The sequence below is a fragment of the Castor canadensis genome, chromosome 1 (genome assembly GCF_047511655.1).
Source record: "Castor canadensis chromosome 1, mCasCan1.hap1v2, whole genome shotgun sequence".
NCBI lineage: Eukaryota > Metazoa > Chordata > Mammalia > Rodentia > Castoridae > Castor > Castor canadensis.
The window spans coordinates 53,986,472-54,014,047 of NC_133386.1; the positions used below are offsets into that span (position 1 = coordinate 53,986,472).

General features: G+C 41.0%; 1 protein-coding gene and 1 pseudogene across 3 annotated transcripts in view; both read right to left on the reverse strand.

Moving 5' to 3' along the window:
- Foxo3 (forkhead box O3) overlaps nt 1–27,576 on the reverse strand; it is a 122,970-nt gene that overhangs the window by 89,401 nt on the left and 5,993 nt on the right. The window lies entirely within an intron of this gene.
- Nucleotides 3,487–26,553, reverse strand: LOC109700755 (mediator of RNA polymerase II transcription subunit 28 pseudogene; annotated as a pseudogene).

The following is a 27,576-nucleotide window of genomic DNA, read 5'->3' on the forward strand; positions in this document are numbered from 1 at the left end:
GTGATCCTCCTTTTCTCCTCTCTGAACATGCTCAAACTTCACCTCATTTTCAGTTTTTTGTAAACAAACTTAAAACTCTCAAGCTGCCCTTTCACACCCCCCCTCCAAAAAAAACTAATTTTTCAATAGTTTTTTGGGGAGGAAAAAACAAGGGGAGGGTGAGAGAATATCAGCATACAGCTTCCTGTCATCTCCCCTTGCAACTCCAATAGTTTGAAGAAAAGTCAAAATCAACACAAACACAGTCAAAAGATGCCCAAAAGAAATGCAGTGCAAAGAAAAAAACTATTTGCTTTTCTATCTTGCGCCAACTATTTAACTTTCCTTAAGCCCAGTTAACCTTCTGACACAACCTCTTCTCACCCTTTCCAGCACATCTATTTAAAAAACAGTAAGATCTAAAATATCTGCACACCCTATTTCACAATCAACATCTTTTGATAAACTAGGAAATAAAAGAACATCTTGTTACTATAATGTGTAATCCTCCCTTCTAAGAAAAAAACACTTGTACCAAATCCAGCTAACATGATCCATTAAAAGCAAGCTAGTTCTCAGAGGCTAATGTGGACTGGATCTGGAGAATTTGAACTTTAAAATGAACCCTCAACAATAACATTTTCAATATCTAGATGTCCAAATTGCCCACTAAATTATACATTCCCAAGCATGCATCCATTTCTTTGTGGATGCACTGGAAAAATACCCTCTCTACACTCTAATGGTATCTAGAGTGAGATTAAGGACTAGAGAGCCATGAAGGTACAAAGAATCCTCTGGCCTCTCAAACACTACACCAATCCTACTTAGTGCTCTCCCAACAAATGACTTCTCAGAGACTCTAAAACCACAACAAAATGTGCAACCACGGCCCCAGCTGTGGCAGGCAAGTGCCAGAAGCAAATTTCGTGACACTGTCTTTTAGTATGCATACAGCCGCTTAGACAGGTGTGAGGAAACACAACACAATTATCTAAGGAACACACAGCCTCTTCCCACATAGATGCATCCAAGTACCACTGCACTTCTATTCCTGGAAAACACTGTTCTGCAGAACCCCTTCTTAAAAACTGTTTCATGTGAACTTAGTCACATTCTTACTACTAACAAGAACTGTAAGTTTCTGAGTTTCTACTGTTCAATCATGGAACCAGCAGGAAGGCAGATGAGATAGGAATTGTCACGTAAAGGTGAATATGGGAATAACTGAAGAAACATCAGTGCAGAGGGCTAGGTGACACTCTTGTAAAAACTGGCCAAAATGAACTCTTTGTTTTGGGTTTTTTGTTTTGCTCTGTTTTTGCTGTACTTGCACTTGGCAAATGCTCTACCACTTGGGTCTCGACCCTACACCCTATTTGTTTTTAAGTTACACCAAGAAATTCCCACATAGACATTTCAGCAAAGTTGATTTATATTTAAAATACATTTAAATCAACTTTATATGGTATAATTTACATAACCAGAAAACGCACCCAGTGTAAGCATATAGTTAGACAAAACTAGCAAATGTGCATACAGCAAAGTAAGAACCATAATAAGTACGAGGAGCATTTCCACTGCTCCCTCAGACAGTTCCCTTATGTTCTTCTTGCAGCCAACTTCTTCCCCTGCCCTTACCGCCCCGAAAATCGATCTGCTTTATATCACCATACATAGGTTTCGTCTTTCCTAGAATTTCACAGGAATAGAATCAAATGGTAAGCACTCTACTGTGTCACTTTTCTCTCTGCATGGTTTTGTAATTCATCACGTTACATTATCAGTGGCTTGTTCCCTTTTATTGCTGAGTAATATTCCCTTTGTGTTGATATACCATAATTTTCAAAACTTTTTTAATAAAGAGAGAGCTGTGCTTTAAACCATATATATAAATCTTTCTAAGGATAACTTTACTTTTTTTTTTTTTTCTTTCAAGGTAACTGGAACTCATAAGTAATTCTGTATAAACACAGATCCCAAAACCTGAGCTTCAGGAACACAAAACTTTGTCTTGTTCCCCTCCCTATACAATAACTTATTCAATGAGATGGAAGGAAAAACGATAACCTGAGATTTTTGTTTGCTGCCATTTGAAGGTGCTATTTCAAGCTGCTGAAGAACTATGAGGAAACTATCCAAGCAAATTTTCATGTGCTGCTTCCTGAATGCCTGACCAAAAAGTGAACTTTTGGATTAGTTTAATTTGGGTTCTGATTCTTCCACTTTTTCCTGACTGTTTAGGATTTTTTTGGATTTTATGCTGATGCTTGAGTTACCCTACTACCAGAAGGATGTGATAGGATTTCCCTTGAGAAAGAATTGCCCTAGGAAGTCCTGTTTGAAAAGAAAATAACTATGTAAAGTTTGTTTAAGCGAACTGCCATACCATGCAAGACTGCTAGCATTTCAAGTACATACCCCACGTGACACTTAGTTTCAGGATGGTTGCTGGTGTTTAAGAGGCATGGCTAGCTATCCTCATTGGAGATGACCACCCTTAAGGCACAAATATAAAAATAAAGTTTCCAAACATGAGTCCTAACCACACCAAGGTTATGAAATAAGACAATTTAATACCCCCCAGGTACAAAAGGAAGACTTTCACCCTCAGCCCCGACATCCTAACCACACCCCAAACAGATTTTTGTAATGGTTACAAGGGCAAGCTGAAAGAAAGACCTAAAGTGAGACTTATTTCCTGACCACTGTGCATCACAACTCACAAGCTAGCTTGGTACTCTGCGTCTGCCATCAAGTCCTGGCCTGTTTCTTCTTCTCTCAAGTGAGGAGGCTGAGTAAGAATGAGCTCTAAGGTTCCCTTCAGTCTGAAAGCTATAACCCAAGCTCATAAATGAACCACACTTCCAATACTAAAATGAGAAAAGTTGCCTATTTTTAAACCATAACAGAATTTATGAGCAAGGAATCTAAAATTGACAGAAATATTAGTTTTGATGCTCCGTTCATAATTCTTAGCCATCATACTCACTAAATAAAGTTCTTTTCTGGACACTTCTTTCAAGTTTGAACATCATCTCTCAAAAAAAATTAAATCCTCCTAATGAATTCCAGCCTGCACATTTAACTTTATATAGCTATGTGTTTTTGTGTGACTATTAATGTTTTAAGGTTTTATCACCACCCAGAACATGAAACCCTTCTAATGTCAATAGCGTAATAGAGGATGGAAGAGTCCCTTGAAAAATGTACCACCTGCTTCTGCAACAATTCTTCCTGGCAACATGCTTTTGTTCTAGTTATTCAAGAAACTGCAAAGGATCACTCTTAAGTTTGACTAGCACTCAGCAGGAAATCATTTTTTTTACACACTTGAAATCCCAAGACTCTACCTTAGAATTTGGAGAAGGCAACAAAAGCCCCTTAAATTCTCAGGCATCTGAGAAAAGCACTGCTTTTCAGATATTAGCCACAGAAACTCTCTCTGAGCAGTCGGCCTAACTGCACCCCAGCCAGACTCTACCCCCCCCCCTTCACATCCCCCCCTCAAGTTTAATGGCAGCTACAGCTGAAGTTCCAGTCCGGGCTGGACTGCAGCAGCACCTGCAAGCCTGCACTGGAATCCTGGAACAGGGCACCCATCAGAATAAGCCTGCACTCCAAGAGCGAAAGCCTGCCTCAGGGATACAGTGCTTTCCAAGACAGGCAGAAAGGAGGGCTGAGAGCTCTGGCAGCAGTGTTTGTGCAAGCACACGGTCCTTCTTAGTACTGAATGTCCCCAGCACTTGGAGAGGAAGTAAACAAGGATCCGGGTCGTGCCTGTGTCTGTGCAGTCCAGGACAGCCAAGACCTGGCCTGGACAAGACTCCCAGCACCCAGGCAAGGCATGCTGACGTCACAGAGCTCCAAACTGTGGGCTGTGTGACCAGGAAAAATTACAAAGGTCAGTTTAAATACAGCCTATATTTCACTCTACCACTTAGTTGTTTTTTGTTTTTCCCAAAACAGTAATTTTCTGAAGTAAAGCTGGATCATGGAAAACACCTACTTGTGGAACAGACCAGAGTATCTAGGCCCTATGAAGCCATCCATGTTTTCTCCTCCAAACAGATTTGGGACAAACTACTCCCACCCTAATTGGACCCAAGCAAGTCTGGCTATTTTGTCTTTTTTTTTTTTAACTTATTCATTATAATTTAGGGGATTTGTTGGCCTCAGGCTGGTAATCATAGGTCTACATGTCAAATACACACACAAGCACACAAGGATGAACAATGTATCATATAAAAAAGATAAATAATATGTGGTCTCCCATATTCAAGGGAAACAATGCCTAATTCTCATGGGAATACAATGCAGTGTGGGTACGGACACAGGCATGAATCACTGACCCACAAGGGAGAACTAACAAAGGATGGTAGAAGAGTTCTGTGTCCTACAGACATGGCAGAAAGGACATTTGGAGGCTTCACGGACTTGGTAGCACGAAGGCCAGTGAATTTCACTATGTGCAGAAGGGGCCTCAAGGCTAGAGGAAACATGGGCCAAGACACTTAGCCACAAACGTATCCAACAGTGGAGCATTTTGGGTAAAGTGAGGTAATCTAGGAGAAGACTATATAAAACAGGGAAAGGAAAGTTTATCCAAGAGGCCAAAAAGCCTTCTCCATGCAGAGGTTCCACATGCTCTTTGAAGAGGTTAAGTAGCTGAGGACCACTCTGCAGGTCACCCCGCCCCTATGGCTCTTGGAATCAAACCCATGGGCAAGAACTTTCCTTAAGGAAACTGTCTCTGCCCCCAAAAGTAAAATATCATAAGCGAACAAAACTCAAAACTAAGAGGCAATCAAAGTAAGTAAGCTTTAACCCCTGGTACTTTACCAGTACCCCAAAGTCCTGCTACCGAGACAGGGTTGGCTCATTCCTTACACAACTTATTACATCATGCTAATACATTTCCCCTCAAAATGAACAATGACATGAAATATAAACTCGCCCCAAATAAAAGCCAACATCAACTTGAGGATCCCCCTATAGTATCACCACACTTACCTACCATATCTTAACCCTTTTCTCACCCATTTATAAACTATCTGCACCCTGCATTGCTCTAGAGGCGTTACATTGCTGCATTAGTCTTGTAACACAGCAAATTTAAGTATTTTCATATGCTACTGTGGATGAATAATTATAATAAAAAGGCCTATAATCAAACTCTTTTCCCCCTGATTCTCAGACTATTATAATTTTCCCCTCAGCTCATAGACTAATGAAACAAATGGAAACAAAAAAAATAAAGTTATATAAAAATAAATTTAAAATCAAGCAAAAACAAAACAAAACAAAAATTAGAATAAAGAATCTCTGTCTTCATACTAACAGTCTAAATTCTGCCAAAGACAAAATACTTACTTGGCTTATCAAACCTATAGACTTTTTATAAAGTACCCAAGAAGTCAGCACTTGAGAGGCTGAGGCAAGAGGATCCAGAGTCCAAAGCCAGCCTGGGCTACACAGTGAAACCCTGTCTCACACACACACATACACACACACAAAAAAACCACACAAGAAATTAATAGCTCATAAAAATAGGGGGAAAATTCTAGGTTGCAACATAAAACTAACATCAACTAAGAGTTCTTCCAAAATGCCATGTCCACAGGAGGGATGTTTGGCAAAACTGTCTGCATGGGCTGCCTTGAAGGCCATACCAACTGCCCTTAGATCTGCTTAAGAGGCACAGGGATATTGGCAGACGCCTGCTCAAGGTAGGCCAGGGAGCCCTGAGGGATGTCAGCTGGCTTCTTGTGCTGCACATTAATATCTCCGGCACCTGTTGCCAGTGCCTTAGCTTTGCAGGTGCTCTGGACCAGAGCATCTTTACATTGCAATTCATTCCTTAGTTCTGAGACTAAGGAATGAGGTAACTTGCTCTGATTTCTGGACAGACAACTGCAATCTTTTTTGTAGGAAAAAACATTCTGTCTGTCTTGCAATGTCCAGAAACTTCTGGATACACTGATCAACACCAGTTTGAATTTCTTCCTGATCAGTGCCATTGACATAGTCCTGACTCACAACAGAAGCAAAGCCAAGCCTCAAATGACAACTCCAATTCATCCACCAAGATATGCTTGAAGAAGCAAAGCCCGGCCAGGTAGTCCCTGCAGAGGTGGGGGCGAGGGGTAGGTGGTTGTGCTGAGAACATTCCACCCAGCAGAGCCAACATGTCTGCAATCCTGCCTATTTTGTCTTAAGAACACTCTAAAGAACATCACTTTGTAAATACTCTACTGTAAAACCCGCAGCAGCATGTTTATCTAAAAAAGGAACTCAGATAATGTCCTTACTTTCCATCAAAACCCAAAAGTTCCTTCAAGCTTTTCCACATTCACACAGGAACAAAAAAAATGGGGGTTTTTTGTTGTTGTTGTTTTGTTTTTTTCTTTTGAGGATTGTTTGGTCTTTGTTTTATTTAGCAGTGCTAAAGCTCCAGCATCTCACTAAGGCTTTAAGTGAGAAAGTAAGGCCTAGTTAAGCCACATTCCCTGTTTCTCCAGCTACTGTAACTATTACTAAAGTTCTGGGAAGCCTGTCCTGTTGTTTTCCAGCCAGTAGGGCATGGTGGCTTGACTCACAAAGATGGTCTCAGTGTGTCTTGATATTTTCTCTCCCTAGACTCTGCCTTTTGAGGAGTGGAGGAGGTTGGGAGAGAGAAAGAGACTGGGGAATAAAAAGTAGAAGCAGAACTGATCAGAAGGGGAAAGGGAGAATGCATGGACTGTGTCTATGCATACATATTTCAATTTGTATAATAAATGCATTCTCGCAAAGCTGACCGTAACTGAATTTCTGAAATAGTAATAAAACAATCCCTCAATTAAAAATTATAAAATCTAACAGCTCATTAAATAAATGTAATTATACAACCTCAATTTATCCTTTTGCAAATCTTAATTTTTCATATAGTTTAGCTTTAAAAAAAAAAACAAAACTACTACATCCATTCAATGATCCATGCGAATGAAGCAGCAAGCTAGCAGAAAGATTAGGCCTGAAGGCAGAAAAAAGTTAGATTTTAATAGTTCAAGAGAACTTACTTAAAAAAACAATTCACACACAAGCATTACAACTAGTATTCAGATTGTCACAGCACTTACAGCTTTTAACTCTGTTAAGGTAACTTTAAAATTATCGGGAGTGGGGAATAAAAGAGAATGATGGAAAGAATGAATTTGGCTAAGATATATTGTAAGCACTTTTGTAAATGTCACAATGCTCCCCCAGTATAACAATAATATGATAATAAAACATTTTTTTAATTATCTTCCTTTTTAGATTTTACTCGTATGAGGCAGGTCCTTTGGCTTACTGCAAAGAGCAGACATTAGTAAGGATAGCTACACCAAGAAAAAGCTAGAGAAGGGAGAAGTGAGGTGGAGCCCTTCTAAGTGAATCCTAGTTAATGTTTTAAATTTGGAAACACTGGTCTGAGTCATCTTGAAGTGCAAAGATCCTTAAGTTTTCTACAAAAATATTATGAGTGTCCCATGGCTGATTTAACACAACACAGGTGCGCCAAAGGAAAGCTCCTGGTTCCAGAACCAAAAGTATCATCAGGCAAGTCAACTAAGTACAGTTAACCTCGGAGAGAAATTAAACATTTCATCAAGGGTTTCTTTTGACAATGCAAAAGCAGGAGAGTACATTGTGTTTTAAACAATGCTCTGTCTGTTCACAGGAACATGGACTGGCCTAAAATGGAGGGGAAAAAAAATAAGGTCAATGCTCAGCCATGGCTCTAGCTTCAAAAGCAAACTGTAATCTCTCTCTCTTTCTGTCTCTCTCTCTCTCTCTCTGTCTCTTTCTCTGTGTGTGTCTACACACATATATGTGTTGGTAAGAATCTGCATGATAATGTAACACAGACAGATACACAAAGCTTCCAGTGGTTGCCTGACACCCCACTCCCATCAGTCCCCACATCCGTGTTCCTCCATGGATCCCCCTTAGTCTCTTGAAGAGCAAGGGACCAATTCTGCCCCAGAGAAAAGCAGTCTCAGGACCCCCTCATCTGTCATCTGGAGGTATGTTCCAGACCAGAGTAAGTAGGGACACCAAGAGATGGAGGATCTTTATTTACTATGCCACTCAGAAGCTTGACCAAGCTCACCCAATGAACCAGTCACAGCCTAGACACAGCTTTGGGCCTGGGGGTCAGTTTCTTTAGCAATTAAAAAGAAGTAATATTTACCTTCAGGTTTATTGTGAGGATGGTGCGCAGTAACTATTAATGCAATTTCTTCACCGACTCCCTAGCCCTTCTCCTAATGCCTCCTTCATCTAGACCAGGCTCTTGTCACATACAACAAGAATCCTGCTGAAGGCCTGAGAACAAAAGGGACTGGTGCTGAGTACCAGCTACAAGCCAGCCCCCAACATTCCCCTCTAACTCAGCCCCTTCTGCTGAGTCTCTGCTACTTTTTCTTGGTACAGGTAATTTCTTTCATTAGTTCTTTTGCCTTCTGCCTGCCTCTTCTGATTCTGGGTTCACCTACCTATCCAAGATTTTCTCCTAGGGGCTGTTCTTTCCCAAAGAACCTGACCCATACTGCTTCATCTGTAAGACCTAGTCACTCCCTAAGTCTGGTGCCATCCACACCTAAACTCCTGGAATGTCAGAAAAGACAAAGTAAATACATGGACATAAACACATCACTGAGGAATGAATGTACAAACAAATGGACTGGCTCACTACCTTAGAGAACCAAATTTCAAATATGAGAATGGCGTCAATTAGATCAGTGTTCTCCTTATGATGTCCTAAAAGAAAAAGTTTCTCAGTAACAGAAAAAGCCTTTTATGAAACTGATCTGTTGTTATTTAAAGGTAGTAACAAGCTTGGAAGCATATTTTAATATTCCTTTAATTCAGCTGCTATGAATCTCAAGTGCCAAATTTGTGACCTAACTCTAGCACCTACGGAGACCTTATCATCCTTAACACTTAGGCTCTGTCACTTAGTACTGAACATTTTTTGTAAGTTGCCACTGTGGTACAGGAGGAACATAAACAAACATAAGTTTGAAATGCACATCTTTAGGGAAAAGTGGTCTTTGCTTTTCCATAGGTTGGGTCCACCAATGGCAAATCTGTGGCAGTACTGGAAGCAATGATAAAGCAGGAGCCTGCTGAAGAGTACAATGGGAATGGGGTGAGAAGAACTCAGGCATGTGCCCCTCATCTCTCTGCCACATACCCCGGAAGGATGCACAAGAGCAGCAGCTGCATGACGGTCACAGAAGCCTAGGACAGCACACCCCCACCACTTTATGGGAGTCTCAGACACAGAGCTGATGTTGGGTGACACTGCATCTGTGTATATTTAAAAGGGTTTAAATTTTTACTGCCTAAAACCTAGGAAGCTGCAGACTAATAGAATAACAATAATAATGGCTTTTCCTAAGGTGCCCTTTTCTCCAGTCTCTCTATGCTCTCTTTTGGGAAGTGAAATAGATCTCTGAACTGAAGGGAAACATGGCACACACCTTGCAGAGGCTCCTGGCTGTCTTGGGAAAATAAGCCAGTCTCATTCTGCTATAGTACTAAGAAGGGTGGCAAAGGGTTCTCCTGGAGAGTGAAGGGTCATTGGCCTTAATACTACCTGGGCTCCAAACTCAATAGTGTGCAGCAGGTTCCTAGACCGAGTTACCTGTGTGCTTTGACATCTTTGAGGCTTCGATTTTAGGGGCCTTCAGGAAAACGTGACCTCTAGGTGACCAGAGCTGGGACAATAAAATGGCCAAGATTCATCAGGGCTTGGGGAGTCTAGCAACCACAATGACTGGTGGCAAAGTAAGAGCCAAAGCCATAGACAGGGGATTAAACTTCTTGTTTCAAAAGAAGCCAGGTTATTTTTTGGGTTTTTTTTTTTTTTTTTTTTTTTTGGCAGTTCTGGGTCTCACACTTGCTACGCAGGAACTCTACTGCTTAAGCCAGTCCACCAGCTGGGGCAGCTTTAGGACCCTGGCAGGCTACCTGTTTCCACATCATTGCTATGAAATAGAGTAAGAATTCCCACCTTTTACCTCCTGGTTAGAGTGCTTCTGAGACTGTCCAGGGCACCTTAAGAAAAGCCATCATTATTACTCTATTAGTCTACAGCCTTCTAGATTTTATTTTTTATTTTTTTTAATTTTTAATTATTTTATTATTCATATGTGCATACAATGCTTGGGTCATTTAACCTTCTAGATTTTAGCCAAATGAAAACCTAAACCATTCTAAATTCACAATGTACTCAGTATCACCCAAAATTGGCTGTGCGTCTTAATAAATGCAAGTTTCCAGATGGCAACACTACAGAAGTGCCACATATTATTATTTGCCTTCCACTCATTAATTCACCTAACACTCTGCATGATGGGATGGGCCAAGTTATCTTCACAAAAAGCAGACTCAGTATTCTTTCATGGTTACACAAACAAACAGCAGAGCCAGAACACATGGAAGGAGAGCTCCCACCTCCCTGTCCCCTGCAATCTATCAAAGCAGGGTCTGTGCTGTATCACCTTTCCTTGAGGGTTGCAAAAGTCCTGCAAGGAATTCTTTGATTACTGTAATACTTTTATCAACAAAGAAAAACGAACTCCAACAATATACTGTATTGTCAGAAATGTCACCCTGAGAGGTGAAAATAATGAATAATGGTAGAGATGCATGCCACAATGCACAGTTCAGCAAGACTTCCCATCTTTCTACAAGTGCAGTCTCCCAAGACATACTGCAGGCTTTGGTTTGCATATCACTACCATTCACTAGACCACGGACTCATCAAAAAGCAATGCTAAGCCAGGCACAGATGGGGTGTGCTAATAATGCCAGCTACACAGGAGGCTGAAGCAGGAGTATCCCTTGAGCCCAGGAGTTCTAGGGCAACAGTCAGACCCCACATCTAGCAAGAGGAAAAAAAATGCCCATTTCTGTGTCCATATTTGCTCCATGCATTGCCATGTGTCAGCTGAGTAAAAGCAGATGGACGAATAATCATGGCTGTTGCCTGGGTGGCACATCCTTATGTCCTATCCCCGGTGATCAAGTCATGTGACTCTGGACATGTATACTTTCTTCCCCTGGCTTTAGGTCTTGACCTGGCTCAGACTGCAAAAGCCAATACCAGTGCCACACTAGCCCAATGCTGAGGGACCAGAACACCTAGTCAAATGTGTGATTAACAAATCCCTGTTCAATGAAGTTGCATTCAGGTAATTTGCTGGGTTTTGTTTGTTTGTTTGAGAGACAGCCTCACTATGTTCAAGGCTGGCCTTGAGCTCACAATCCTCCTGCCTCTGCCTCCCTAGTGCTGGGATTACAGGTGAGCACGACCATGCTCAGTTTGTATTTATAGTTCACCTTTAAAGCACACATAGGTTAATTCATCACAGTATTACAAATCCTATTTATCACAAACCTTTCAATAATCAGTGTAGAGACTGAAATCTCCCTGTAACATTAAAAATGACTAGAAGTGGCAATGTTGCTCTCAGGCCAAAGCAAAAGAAATTTCTCATTCCAAAGATTGCTAAACTTCTCCAATGCCTAAGAAGAGTTCAGCATTATCAATCAGACTAAAATAGCTACGGAAAGCTGCACTGGGGGCCTAATTCCCAGTGAATGATATTCAAATCTACCCAACAGTATTTAGTACATGGGCTGCCCAGCATTAAGATTGGTGGACTGCCAATTAAGGCCATTGATCCAGCTAACTGGGCCCAGTCCTCCGGCACAGAGTAATTTGTGGAAACTTTACATGCAGCAATTCTTTCCCAAAGTCACAATCCTGAAAGTTGCAACCACTTAGAAACTCAAGCCCCATGACTCTGGATTAGGGGGCTGCACAACAGACAGTCATTCTTCAGGGTCTGGAGGATTTGAAAGTAGTATTTTGGCCACTAGGACATTTCCATAGAACGCCTCCAACTGGGCAGTATAAAGTCAAGAGCCTTGTCCCTCCCTGGGGAACACCACAGCAGAGCTGAAGAGAAGGCTGGGCCCAGGCAGGCTCAGGCACGTGACAGATCTTTGTAAGACAAGATTTTCCTAAGTAAAGGAGCTGACCACCACCGAGTCAGCACATAATTAAGAGAGTAGTTTCACTGTGTTTCAGGTAAGCAGGTCTCTTCAGGTCTCGGAGCCTTAGTTTCCTCATGGCAGAAGAAAGGCAATTTAATGACACCCAAGGCATTCAGTTCCAGAGTAAAGGAGTTCCATCATTAATTTATTTGCTCTCAGATTGGTCCTTCCCCTAGAAAACTTCTCAGGCAACAGACTCAGGTGAGATAGATGGAGACATAAAGTGGAGAAGAGGTCGGGCCCAGAGAGGCAGGAGTAGCATAAGGCAGTCACACCTAACTCTAGTCTCTGGCAGGAGGCCAGGCGTGGATGGGCAAGCATACTTCTTTCCCAACTTCTTTGCCAGGGGCAGGCTTGGCCATCTTCTCTCTCATAGGCACGTACACAAGAATCAAGAGCCGGCACCAGCGGCTCACGCCTATAATTCTAGTTATTCAGGAGGCAGAGATCAGGAAGATGCGCCTATAATTCTAGTTATTCAGGAGGCAGAGATCAGGAAGATCGCAGTTGCCAGCCCAGGCAAATAGTTTGTGAGACCCTATCTCGAAAAAACCCTTCACAAAAAAAGGGCCGGTAAGAGTGACTCAAGGTGTAGGCCCTGAGTTCAAAAAAAACAAAAAAACAAAAAAACAAGAAGCAAGGAAAAGCAAAACACTAAACATTCCCTAAAAATTGTCTCAGAAAATAAAGAACCCCACTGCTAGCATCCTCTGGAGGAGTCACTGTCATCTCCAAGAGAAAACAAATAGCAAACCCAAAGGGATTAACGTGCCGTAATTTTTATTTTTAAAAGTCCAATCCCTTTTAAAAATGCTATTGATCTGTGACTGAGAAAAAGATGCTTCTTACAATTAAATACAAAGATTTCCAGGACAGTCCTCAGCACACGCTTCACCTGGGTGGGCTTCCCTATCTGGAAAACAAGATGTTTAGGATGGATGATCCCTGTGTGTTTACAGGTGCCTGCTTTAAGCCACTTTTTTTTTTTTTAAGCCACTTGCTTAAGTGGCTACTAAATAAATGGCTTATGCTAAACCAAGAAAGAGGGATGATTTCTCCTTTCTCCTGACAGGGTTAGGAGTGCAGGAAAAAAAAATTTTGTGTGTGTGTTTATATACATAGATATATTTGAAACTGTTTATATAATATTCCAAAAATAGCCTACATTGTTTTTTAGGACTTTTTCTTGGAGTGTGCAGCCTACATTTTAAAATATCAAGAAAGCTTTATTTTTCTCATTAATCTAAGGAAAAATGGAGACACTTTTTATTTTTCTCACAGATGAGAAATACCAGACAACCACATTCTTTTAACAAAGTGCTGGCAGCAAGCCGCAGGTCATTTTTCACAAAACGGTGAAAATAGGGGAAAGATGGCATGGGCAGTTTCCTTTTCTTTTTCCCTCTCATGCCTTCACATACCAAATACCAGGACTTCGGGAGATTTAGTTTACAGATAGAACGTCTCTCCTACCTGGACAAAGAAGAAATGACTCATAGTTCTGAACCCTGGAAAGCACATCCAGAAACACAGAACCGTTCCTTTTTATTATTATTGTAGAAATACGAAATAACTTTGCTTCCTCTTTTTCCTTCCAGTAGAGGAAGAACTGCAATGGTTTACTTTCCTCCAGTCTCAGTGGTTCCATGACTGAAAGCAAATTCTGTTTGCATTTTAATTATGAAGTGTGGCCATTAGTGACAGCATTTAACTGGGAGCACATATGTGTTGTCTGATAATGTTTTTTGAAGAAACTACATAATGGCTTAATGCTCCTAAGCCTGCCACTGCCCCATCACAGTCACAATTACAACCCTCCAGCTTCTAACAAAGCATTTCTACTGGGCCATCTCCCAGTCTCTGGGAGATGCTTCCCTGTTCTCCACAACCTGTTCTCTTCCTCCTGCTCCCATCATCCAACATCTGTTTACCTGCTTGAACTACCATACACAATATCCTGGTTCTATAATGTGAAGCAGATCCAAACAACAGAATGAGAATTCAGCCCAAATGACCCATGAGCTTCCAAGCTTGATGTGGTTATTCACCAAGTCATAGCATGCAGTTAGGCCTCCTACTTTCTCAGTAAAGTTTAGATGAAGTTTGGAGTAAAATCACCTTTGTGTCTCATTTCTGAACCTCCAAAAGATGACTGGTCACCCTTCTCGGAGTATCACTTACATCTGCACTGCAGCCCAGAGAAAATAGACAGTTTGGAGAGGCTCATCCCTAAGAAAAATCATACATCAGCTAGAGTGCAAGTCTGAAAAATGCTTGTCTGCACCTTCATGCTCAAGACTGTTCTTTCTGAAGGTTCTGAAGCAGCTACAGGCAGGTGAACACATCTATCTCCGTTCCAACAGAAGATCATACAAATGCTCCTCCTTTCTCTTCTTTTAAACCAGAATGAGAAGTATGAAAGCAAAGATCAGACCAGTGAGGTGTCAAGCAGCATTACAATAGAATCAAAATCCCTAAAGCTGGATAAATTATTGACTTCAGAGTTTATTTAACCAAAGTAGAGACATTTTGCATCCCACCTCTGTTACCAATTGTATGGCCTCAGTCAAATCACTTAACCATTCTGTACCTCAGTTTCCTCATGTGGAAAGAAGAGCTATTAAACTCTTAATAGCACCTGGCAGATTGCTAATAAATGTCCAATTAACAAGACCTTTTAGTTCCAGTCATGAAAATGATGGATGAACTGAAGGCTGTGACTACACACATCATACCCATTCACACCAGCTCAGACTCAAGATGTGATGGTTTGGCCTTCATAGAGTGGGGCAGATGAAAGCTTTCCAACTTCACCCACAATTCTCTGTAGTTCTGGAGCATAGAGAAGTCAGGGCACAGGCACCTTCTTTTCAAAACCACAGGTTTCCTCTACAGTCCCCTAAAACGAGGGGGAGAAGGTTGAGCAGATGATCCCTCATTGCCATCTTCAAACTGAGGCCACAGGAGCCAAGGACTCATGATCCTACTGGTCTGGGAGCCAAGTCTTGTAGAATGCTGCCAGGCAGGCTTTTTCTTATAAGCCTGATTGTTTTTGAAGGAACCTTCAAAAACCCCTAATGCCAGGTTCTTCTTATCCCCAAAACATGCAAACAGAGATCCATGCTTTTGGGAAACCAAAATGAAAGTGCTATTGCCATGAGTTTGCACAATTCCTCTGTAAGCAGTCTCAGCTTTGGAAGCACTCCATTGTCCCAAACACTTCAAGTTCCCTACCAGCCCTATCCAAATGACTTTTGATCTTTAAAAGTTCTTATTGCCCTCCTGGAGTTCAACTGTGAATGCTTCCTGCAGTTTTAATGACACACTTTTTAGGATTTTCTTCATACTCTGGCCCCAGACAGAAGACTCAGTGCAGCTGTCCTTCTGCACAGACTTCTAATGGTATTCCAACACCTAAACTCAACTTCTTGACCCTTTCCAAGAATCGTGGTGAATCAGAAGAGTGACCTGCCTGCCCTTCCCACTCCCCTGTAAAGAAAACCTGAATTGCTGCCCTTTGGAGGCTGAGCACTCAAGCCATATTGTCTCAGATATGGCTTTATGTAAGAAGCCACTGACAGAAGAATTTGTAATCCAAACTAATATTGGTGGGTTTTGTTGTTTTTTTTTTTAAAGTGTTAAATATAAGCGTGTTTGTGAGTCTTAGGCAATGTTCTGAAGCAGCTGCTAGGAGGTCCTGAAATGAACTTCCAGTACTGGCCAACCCACTGTTCGTTGCACTATTTATATTCCTAAAGCCATCAGCTATGTCTGATATGGCTGACCATGAGGACTTGCTTAATGGACTACAGAACCCAACGATACTGGCAAGCAGCAAAAACTCATTTGGATCTATTCCTGGATTCACCTTGTGGTGGAGGAGACCAGGCACCTTTTCAGATCCTGAGCCAAGGTGGATGTCACCTGATCACTGTCGCCTTGACTCTCACTTCATCACAAGCGCTGCATCACTATCCCCTTCACTCCGATTACACCCAGCACATTTTAATCTTATCTTTCTCCCACATGTTCCACGTCCGTCTGGGGATGAGTCAGTGCAGCTACTCCCCTGTCTGATGCTGGTCTCAAAACTAGGGACATTCCCAAAAGACCAAAACCACACATACAAGGGAGAAAGATCACAAAACTACCAGAGTCCAACCTAAACACAAGCCCTCTGAATACACTATACACCCTAAGATGAACAACTGCTTTCCTCTGCACCTCACTGTAATTGTCATCCTGGAAGGAGCTTGTGTACACCTTGCTTTGTACAGAAAGCAACAAGGCAACAAGGACCTGAAAGCAGTCTAGCATACTCAAGAGGCAAGGCTCTGTTACATTTCAACAGTTCCTACCACAAGATGTCTGTTAGTTTTCCCCTGTTCCTGTCAGGATTCTGAAGCCAAGGTGGCACAAGAATGATAATTTTTGACACCTAGTCTGCTACCAGAAGAATTCTACACAATTAGAAAATGACTTAAAAAGAGTGGTTCTGAAACCTCAGCTTGCCTCAGAACCTCCTAGAAGGCTTGTTAAAAACCGATTTCTGAGTCTGAATTTAAGATTTAGTGAGTCTACAGTGGGCCTGAGAATGCCATGTTGGTGCTGCTAGTCTGTGGATCCCACTTCGAGAATTACTAGCTTAATACATCAGAATATAGTGGAACCCTCTAGTATACTGCCCAAAAGGACGGTAAGTTAATGCATCTCAGTTTTCAAATCTTATGTAATGTCTTTCAACAGTACCATCTCCTCTTACAAGTTCCTGCAAACTTCAAAATAAGTTAACTAGGGTCCAGTGGAGGCTAGAAAAACAAGTGGGAGTTGAAACTTTAAATAAACCACATGTAATTATACAAAAGAAAGGAGAGGAGGAGATCCTAGTTAAGTATAGTTTATTAAGGAATGATGCCCTTGTCTTAGAAGCCAAATGTACTCTTAGGTCCCAGTTCGATAGCACTTCTTTTCATACAGAGCTTCCAGGGGGCAAACTCCACCTTGTAATCTTTCCATGGAGGAGAAGGGTGAAACAGGTTCAAAGTCAATACTGAAATAGTTGGTAACTTCCACAAAGACTCTCTAATTTTTCTAAGATGATGGTTGTTAACTCTGGCTATACATTATAAACATTTGGGAAGCTTTAAAAAAATATATAGATGATCAGCCAGGTGCTGGTGGCTCATGCCTATAATCATTGCTATTCAGGAGGCAGAGGTCAGGAGGATCATGAGACTCTATCTCAAAAAAACTCATCACAAAAAAATGGGCTGGTGGAGTAGCTCAAGCTGTAGGCCCTAAGTTCAAACCCCAGAATCACAAAAAATTTGTTAGATGATAGGTAGATAGATGACTGATAGATCGATAGATCAATAGATGGATGCTCAGAGCTAGGCAGGGTGGTTCACACCTATAATCCTAGTTACTTGGGAGGCAGAGATTGGGAGAATCTCAGCTTGAGGCCAGCCAAGGCAAAAAGCTCATGAGAACCCATCTCAACCAATGGATGGGTGTTGTGGTGCACACCTTTCAGCCCAGCTATTTGGGGAAGCACAAACAGGAGGACTGTAGTTCAGGCCAGCCTGGGTATAAAGCAAGACCCTATTTGAAAAATAACTAAAAATGGCTGAAGTGGTACAGTGCCTGCCTAGCAAGTGCAAAGCCCTGAGTTCAAACACCAGTACTGCCAAGAAAAACAAACGAGATATTTATATACACTTATACACATACTCAGGCCCCACACCTAGAGATCCTGACCTAACTGCTTTAGGACTGGACCTAGGCACTGGTATTTTTTAAGCTCTCCAAGTGTTTCTAAAACACAGCAAGGATTAAAAATCCCTGATATTGGGAAACAAGCACAGATGAGTGACAGACTGGGAAGAGAAGTAGACGATGTCCAATGGGTGTAAAAAGAAAAGAAGAGAAAGGATAGAGCAGCTAGGATCAGCAGGGATAAGAAAAACCACAGCCCTGGGATTCTGATGCTGGATGTCTCAGGTTCAAAACTCAGAAGTAGTCTGAATGATCAGGGGAAGTGCCCTCATCTGCCAAAACCTGGCAACAGTCCAAAGAGCATTATCAGGAAACCCTTTCAAAAAGTTACCCCTTTTTTTTTTTTCAGAAGAGTTAATAGCTAGGAACTAGAGGCAAAGAGCTTTGCCTATTCAGAAATCTAAAGGTTCAAGTTAAAAATCATGTGCCATGTGCCAACAAAAAATAAAATTTTTCCCTCAGCAAAAGTGCTTTTGTTTAGAGGAAGAAAACAGGGAGATTTAAAAAGTAACTCTCAGTACTTGGTAGTTGAAATTATCATTCCAGAAACTACTGACTAATGGGGTTTTCAAGAGTTGTAAAATCGTCCACATATGATTTTACAACAAAATCAAGATGGTTTCTACTCTTCCTTCTTGACCAACACAGACGCATGAGGTAATAGCCTGGGGTGGGGGAAACTTTTTGAAAGCTTTATGATCCTGCTTAAGGCAGAATCATGAGCATAAAACAAAGCAATTAGAAAAACAAGGTAAGGGAGGGGGTGGGGGCAGGGGGGAGAAATGACCCAAGCCTTGTATGCACATATGAATAATAAAACAATAAAAAAAAAGAAAAAGAAAAACAAGGTATTGGTGGTCAGTGAAAAGAACAAGGACTCTCAGGGCAGATAACAAAGATGTCAGGCAAAAATTATCTCTGCTCACATCACAGGGCAAACCCAGGGAACCAAGAGATAAAATTCCAGGCGTATTTCCACAGATTCAACAATTAATTTTTAAAATCTGATTAGAAAACATGGATATATATAAAACTGCACCTTAAAAATGAGAACTGAGGAGGAGAAATGACCCAAACAATGTATGCACATGTGAATAAATGAATTATTTAAAAATAATAATTATTTTAAAAATGAGAACAGAAAGGGTTGGGAAGGAATGGCTGAAGTGGTAGACAAGCACAAGGCTCTGGATTCAAACCGCAGTACCACAAAAAAGAAAGAAAACTGCAATATTTATAATAAACTTAACTCACTTCCTAACTTAACACACAGTACCTCACTTATTCAGTATGGCTGCCCACAAGTCAATTCAAGGAATTATCTGATTTTTGAGAATACTGGAATAAACCTCTCCCATCTTGCCGAAGAGCATCTACTAAATGATGTCCACAGTCAAGTGCCAAATTTCACCTGAAGGTTAAGTGTAATAAAGCCTAAAATATGGCCCAAATCAACTAGCCTTTCATTCTGAAAAAAAGATCTTTCTTGGAAAGGGAGGAGGCTAAACAGGACCGATTCAGATAATTCAGTTCAGCAGAGGACATGCACCTATTCAAACAGGAGGCTGTAAACTTATCTTTATTGGACAGGGTTGGAGATAGAAGGCCTGATCTAGGACACTAATTTCAAGAAACAGTATACTAGCTCACCTAGGAAGTTATCTACTAGGAGCTTAAGAGCCCAAGTGTGCTAAAGTCAGCATACACACCAATACCAGCTTGAAGATGGTTCTAAAATGATCAGGCCGTGACATTTTCATAAGTTAATTCCAGGCTTACTTCTCAGATTTACATAAATGATGCACCTGATCAAACTAATCATTATTCTTCTGAAAAGGCTTAGAAGAATACTTGAACTCAAAGCTTCAATTTTTACTTAAAAATTATCTTACTTAAAACTTTATTAATCTATGGGCTAAAATTTATTCATATCATAAATAGGTGTAGTCTTACATGGCAAATCAGTGCTGTTAATGGGACTGTCTGAAAAACAACAGGTAAATTGTACCTTCCCATGTCACCAAATGAATAGACTATAGGAAAGGAGGAGGAAACAAAAGAAAAGGGCACCCAATGAAGACTCAGATGCAAAAGTATCGAGGATTAAATCAACAACCAGTCCTTGATTTAGAAATGAATGCTGGTTAGAAGCCCTAAAACAGTTACGTGAAAGGTAAAAACTCCTGGAGACCTACAGCAATACTGTAAAACCAACAGTATGGAAGAAAATTAAATGGAATTGTTTTGTTTTTTTAAATATTAAGTAAAATGAAAATGCAAAACAAAGAGAGGAAAGTGAGCAGGAGGCTTGAAACATCACTCAGTTTGAGTTTACTGTGAAATATGGAACTAAGGCAACTATTTGGATAATTCATAAGGAAAGAAAACTATTTGGGAAACTGGGGGTGCGGCTCAAATGATACAGCACCTGCCTAGCAAGCGTGAAACCTTAGGTTCAAACCCCAGTACCATAAAAAAAAAAAAAATTAATACCATTTAAAAAATCATTATTAGGATATTTCATGGAAGGAAATAAGCAGTTTTGAGACTAGAATTTTCTGAATTAATGTCTTAACTATTTACTTGATCCCCCACGCCCAAAGCTAGGGATGGAACTCAGAGAGCCTTGAATGAATATGTCAGACAAGTACTCAATCACTGAGCTACACTACCAGCCCCTCCACTTGATCTTTTTGATGTAGTACCAGTTTCCAAGGAGACATTCAATGAGTTAAACTGGATGTAATTTTATGCCCTCCTCAAACATCAAGTTCATACCCAGAGCTGTACCCATTTTTAAAAGGCCACCATGGGCACTAACACCTGCTATCGTGATTCCCCCTCAACCCCAGACACATACCCCTCCCACCACCCTCTCTGCACTCTGGCTATGTTCAGTTATCAGGAAGAACCGTCCGGCCTACTTGTATTTATCTCAGGGTTTCAGTCTGTCCTTTGGACACTGTCCAGACACTACTTACCTATCTTCACTATGAAACCCCAAGTTCTGAAATTTTCTTCCAATATATACAGAACATGGGATACTTAGTATTCTTAGGGACCAGGCTAACGCATTCCAGTGGCTAATTAAAATCACCACTTTTGGTCCTATTCACACATTTTTACCCTGAAGATAGGGCAGTAGGCTCTTCAGTGGAGATAAACATTAAGCTGGGGCAACTTGCCTTATGTAACATTTTCTGTTTCTATCTCACCATCCTGCCTTTAAATCTGCTAATAACAGCACTCCAAAGAGTGAACCACCTCAGAAAATATTTTTAATACCTTTAATTATGAGATCTGATTGTGCAGCCAAACTTCCGCCAGGAACTTCTGTGGGTTTTTTTTTTTTTTTTTCCAAAAGCTCACTTTTGTTGGTATTGGTGTCTCCACTCATCTAGCTGCGTGAAGCCTGAGGAGCCCAAATGTACTCCCAAGGCAGACTTTTCTCAGAGAAAAAGACCCAACCCAAAGGATTTCCACACGCTATACATCACTTAATTACTTCTACATAGTATACTTTGTATCTGACCCACAGTAAACCATGATACACAAGATAGTGACCAAACAGAAACGACAATCCCCAAACCAAAAGGCTTCAGGTGGAATTCTCAAGTCACCCCTACTCCCTCACTAAAGCCCTAGGGACTAACTGATTCCTAAATGGTCTGTGCAACTATCAAGGGAAGAAACTTAAATCATGGCCTGCCTCCACTCCCCACCAACAGACAGAGAAGCATTAGTTATCCTAAGTCAGCCACAACTCTGAAGATAAGCATTCAAGTCATATTCTGCAGAATTAATGTGAGGGTTAGTGGTGATATATGTAAAGCACAAACTTTTTAAGTGGCAGCTAATTAATTTTTTATTGCTATACTCCACCCTACCCACACTTCAGGACCAAGAACATAACAGAAAAGGTAAGTGCTCCAGAGTCACAGACCTGGGTTTGAATCTCAAACAAGTTACTTTCACTTCTCTAAATTATGTTCTTATCCTGGGGTTTATACTTAAATGCCTATCTTGTAGGATCAATATTAGACATAAAAAATGTAGCTGAGAATTTGGCAATAGTAAGTGTTCAATAAATCACAGCTATTATTATTGTCAATGTTATTATAATTATGACCAGGCCTGAGATTGTGTAGACTCCTCTTTTCATTGTAAAAACCAAACTGTGTCACCAAGATAACCCAGAAATATCATTCCATAACAGAAGAACAGGTGCAATTCTGATTCTTAAGTATATAAACACCTACTCTATACCTAGAAAATATCTGCTATTACTTCTAAGGGGGGCAAACGAGTATATGTTGCATGCTTTGCCTGGTCAGCTGAGTTTTTTTTTTTTTTTGGCAATAAATGTAAACAGAGGGACATGAGCCTGGAGCCTCAGATGTGTGGAACTTTCTAAAGCTTGAACCAAGAGCCGGTGGCATGGCTCAAGTGATAGAGCACCTGCCTAGCAAGAACAAGGCCCTGAGTTCAAGCCCCAGAACCACCAAAAGGCAATGCCAACAAGAGCCTAGATTAGATCTACTACCATCATCAATGACAATGAATGACACATGGTTCATCTTCCCCTCCCAACGTCCCTCCTAACAGGCTCAGGGAAGGGAGGACCCTGGGCTCCTTTCTCCCCATAAACAGTGACTTGACTCTCTAAATCAAAGCCCCAGACTAGACTTTATGATTTCAGTGTAAACTCAAGACCATGCTCAACAAGCGCAGCCATACCACCAGCTTCACAAAATAGACCGAGAAAAAGAAACTGGCTTTGGAGGAGAGGGGGAACACATGACAACGACACACACCTTATTCAAAATGGGAATGGGACAAATCAGGTACTTCTTACTGGAAAATCACAGAGAATTCATGCCTCTCTTCTGTCCTTCACAGTAGGAGAAAGAATTTAAATAACTAGAAAGTAGCCTATGAATGATTATTAATATTTTTAACTTGAATCTAAATAAAACATTTTTTTCTTTTTCTTTTCTAATTACAACCCTGTTCATACCTAGGTCCCAGTATCAAGTTTCCTGGGGCTGCCTGTAACAATTTATCACAAATTTAAGGGCTTAAAACAACAGAAATGTATTCTCTCAGTTTTAGAGGCTAGTGGTCTGAATCAAAGTGCTGCTCCATATTCCCTCTGAAGACTCTAGGGAGATTTAACTTTCCTTGCCTCTTCCTAGCTTCCTGGTCAGTATTCCCTGGCTTATGACTGCATCACTCCCATCTGCCTCCATTTCATGTGGCCTTCCCCAAGTCTCCATGTGTTTTCTTTCAAGGGCCCACCCTAATCCAGTATGACCTCATCTTCCTGAACTACTTCTAGAAAGACCCTATTTCCAACTACAGTCACACTCTGAAGTTCCAGGTAGATGTGAAGTTTGGAGGGATGTGATTCAACACACTATGACACTGCCCAAACAAAATAAACTACCTCTGCCAAAATATGAGAGGTGAAGTGGATGAAGATGAAATTCCAAATTACAGAATTACTAAAAAGTTCAAAGCTATAGTTTCCAATAGATCCATAACTACTAAACCTAAGTTAGAAATAATGTTCTTGCATTTCTCTCACTCATAGGAAGCTGTAAAAGCTGGAAAATATCAAAAGTACCACAATCTAAACAGCACTAAATGAGAACATTTCACTGATCAGATGTCTGACCTGTTCTATAAGTTTTAAGTTAGGTATACATGGAAATTATCAGGAGCAAAATAGCAAAAGGAAGGAAGGCAGGGGAGGGCATTTCAGTTAAAAGTGTTCTCATTTAACTATTTAAGATGGGAAGTGGCCACAGGTTTCAGAAAACCAAGGTTTCCTTTTTAAATGTTACCTTAGATGTTTAATCTCCAACCCATTTGTCCTTGTCCAATGTTGACAAATAGCCTCCATGGAAGCACAATATATCAGAGTTCTTTTTTTTTTTTTTCAAATCAAGATATTATTTTAGTTTTATAGAGAAAAAATATTTGCAATCAGACTAAAAGTCTTGTGTCTGGCTCTCAATTTAGAGTAAATTCTCAACGACTTCAGATGAATAACTAATTTCACTAGACATCTAAAACCCAAGGAGAAATAGCGTGTACACACACACACACACACCCCTTCAAAGAAATAAGAAACATAATGAAAACTGCCAAGTACATCTTTGTTGGTTTTATTATAGCTCACTCCTGAGGGAAGCTAACATCTGGGCCTTGCTCCTACAAATGTCACATCCCTTTCTTGCCCTGTATTCAACTCTCCACTTCAGGAGCAGGGTACATCTGGCCCCCCAGGCATGATAAGCTCCTAGAAGATAACTAGCTTCTTCACCAGAGACAATGACCCAGGAATAGCAGAATTGCTCGAATGACCACAGTCTGTGAGAGAAATAAGTCTGTTTCACTTTGTCATATTATCCCATAATAGTCACTAAGGAACTAGTCTCAAGATTAGAACAAACCGTGAGAAGTAAAATAAGTGCACTCTAGAAAAGCCTGGCTTGCAACATCCACCAGTCACACAATTGTGTCTGATTCATCCATCACAGTCTTCTACAGTTGCCTGCTAATCTGCTTCTTTTTCTTACTGGAGAAACTGAGACACTAGGAAATGAAAGAAGCACGGCAAAGAATAAAATAGTTAAACTGAAACTGTCTGGCAATCAGAACAGAGGTCTTCTGTCAGAATCACCAACCTAAAAACTCAAAAAACTTTTCTGAGAAAACTCAGAAAAGCTGATGACTGGCCCAGAAATGGCTCATTTCATAGACTGCTTGCTAGCTCCTCTTCTTTCATAGGTGACTTACTTCCCCAATCCATGGATATAAAATTTCAAGTACCTCGAGATCCTGTGCCCCCAAACGTAGAACATTATAAACAACTCTGTTTTACCTAAAGCTCTGCTCCTATAAGAGGGTAGCAAATTACAGGGATTTTTAGACGGTGCGTGTTGATGTTGCATAAAGTGGGCTATACAGAGGGCAAATCTGAGTTCGTCTTGCTCTTAATGAAAGGTCATCATCCCAAAAACAGGTTTCCCTCTGTTTCTGGGATGGGTAGTGAGTAAAACTTATGAATTTTTGGGAACTTTTTACATTTGGAAACAAGGTACTGCAAGAAACCCTGCAGATAGCAGAGCCTCATTTCACATTTACACCTCATCATACCAATGTCAATGCCAGGAAGTCTAAGCCTCCTAACATCTTCAGAGCTGCAAGTATCCAAAAGACTCCACACATAGCACTGACTCACTCTTTAGTCTCTCAGCATCCCCTTTCAGTGTCAGAGTTGTAGAAAAAGGCCATCTTCATGGGCTGAGGACACAATGTTCCAAAAATCAGCTCCAAGTATCAGAAACACATATCCCTGGGAGACAAGGCTCTTATACTGTACTTGGGGATGTACAGGAGTCATAGGAAGATTACAGAGGAAACAGGCAGGAGTCACTGGGTGGGCAAGGCAGGGTGGGCAGGGAAGGCTTTTTCAGCAAGGTGAGCTGAGAATGTGGATGGAGAATCTAAAAAAGAGAAACACAGTCACTCCAGTTTAAATCAGCCCAGAGGAGGGGAGGAAGGGCAGAGAAGAGCAAATGAAGAGCCTGTAGAACTGGAGGTGAACTGCACTGACACAAACAGCTGCAAAACCACAATGGTTAGCAGCGGACACTATAGAAATGTGGTGCCCTGGGCTCATGTAGTCACACTCTTAACTCACCCCTGCTAGCTGTGAGACTCACCCCTGCTAGCTGTGAGCCAGTCACTCACATGCCCCTGGCCTATTGCCTCACCTGCAAAATGAAGTAGGTACATGATATTTACGACCTCTTTTAGTTCTAAACTTTAGGCAACAAACAATGCAGGTCAGTCAGCTGTATCAGGATTCTACATCCACCCAAGGAAAGCCAGATGTGTACCAGGCCCTGAGGGACAGAACCACATCAGTCCAGGGCCAAAGAGGTATCCTCTAATCCAGGTGGACTTGGAAAAACCCAAGCTTCTCCCCAAAAGACCCAAACTACCGGCCCCAAGTTACAATGACATTGTATCTCCATAAGCAAGTTCAAAACGATTTGCAAAAAGCTAAAAGCCATGACCAATGCCAATGCTGCCATTTACCAGTAACTTCTCAGCAGAGGCGAAGCACCAAGGAAAGCAGAAGTACAGATGTGAAAAAGGCACAGAGAATGAGAATAAGCCAACAATGACAAGCTCAGAAAGCACAGCCTTGCATGTTGTGTCTCTCTCTCCCCCTCTAGAATGTAAGCTCCTGTGACATGGAACCTTACCTGCTTTGTGCTACCACACACAAGAACCATCCCTTGTGCCACAGACATGGCAGAATGCCTGCACACCCTAAGCCTTTGATAAATATTTGCTGAATGAAAGAGAATGCGATGCCACGGGTAAAAGGGACTTTTTTTTTTACCATCTTAAATTTACTTACTGTACATACCTGAAATATCCACTGATTCAAACACAACTCACACCTCTGTCTGCTCCTTAGCTCCTTCTATAGCAGCAAAAAGGCAAAGAGATTCCTGGGAACCCTTCAATTTGTGATACAGGCAAAGGAAAGACATGAGAGGTCAAGAATAGGATCAAGTTTATTCCCCAAAGGCAAGATGAATGGATATGAGAACAAAATAAATTCCATCTTCTCTCCAGTCCTAGTAATCTGGAATTTAAGCACTGGCAGTGGCTGAGTGGGGAACTCACCAGAATTGCACAGGCCTAAACAGTCTTATCTTTGCATTGTCATCAAGAGCTTTGGATGGACGGTATCTGCTAAGTTTTTTTCCAGCCATGTAAATGACTTTTTAGTAGACAAGGCCTCTTCATCCACTTTCCAAATAAAAATATCTGGTAGGTTTTAAGAATCACGAGCAAAGTACTAAAAAGTTTAACTTCAAGATGTTCTTCTAAAAAAGAAAAATAAAAGGGGAAAAAAAAAAAGATGTTCTTCTATGGTGTCATTTTCTTAAAATAGAACCCTCCTAAAATCTCCTAAAAATAAGTCTGCTATGGTTTCATTTCATTTTCTAAGAAGGAGATAAACACATGAAAACACACACTTAGCATCTTTTCTGAGGAGTCTCTCTGCTACTTGGGGCTCACAGATTAAAGTCTAAAAGGTCCCATTTCTTCACTTTATAGGTCAATGACACAGCTTTGAGAAAGAGGAAAAGCAGTCCCCCTAGTGTACTGCTGCTGCAGAAAGAGGAAGTGTATTAGTTGAGAATCACTGACGAAGACAGTATTGCCAAAGGAAATTACAAAACAACATCTTGGCAACATGGGCCAAGCAGAAGACAGATTCTTCGCACACAGCCCTTTGCTGAGTTACTCCAAAAGGTGAAGGAGGTCAGAATTATGAGCCAGCCTGGGATTGTTATAGCACTGTCATTAAAAATAAAATTTAAAACAAAGTAGCAGTTAAAATATTATTTCCTCAATACAGTATGCTGAAAAGGAGCTGGGTACACTAAACTAAGCAAGAACAGTAAGGACATAAATAAGCAATATGTGGCAGGTCAGCCCTCATTTTTTTTGCCTTGGCAAAAGCCATATGAGCATACATCCTCACGTGAAAGAACACTCGGACTCTTCAAGATCTGGCCTCTGCAAGCAGCAGAAGTCTTCACACAGTACCCCCACAGAAACACGTGACTGCCTGATCCGATCCTGCCCTGACCCACAGGAAATGCAAGTGTGCGGGTACTTACAGGGGAGTAA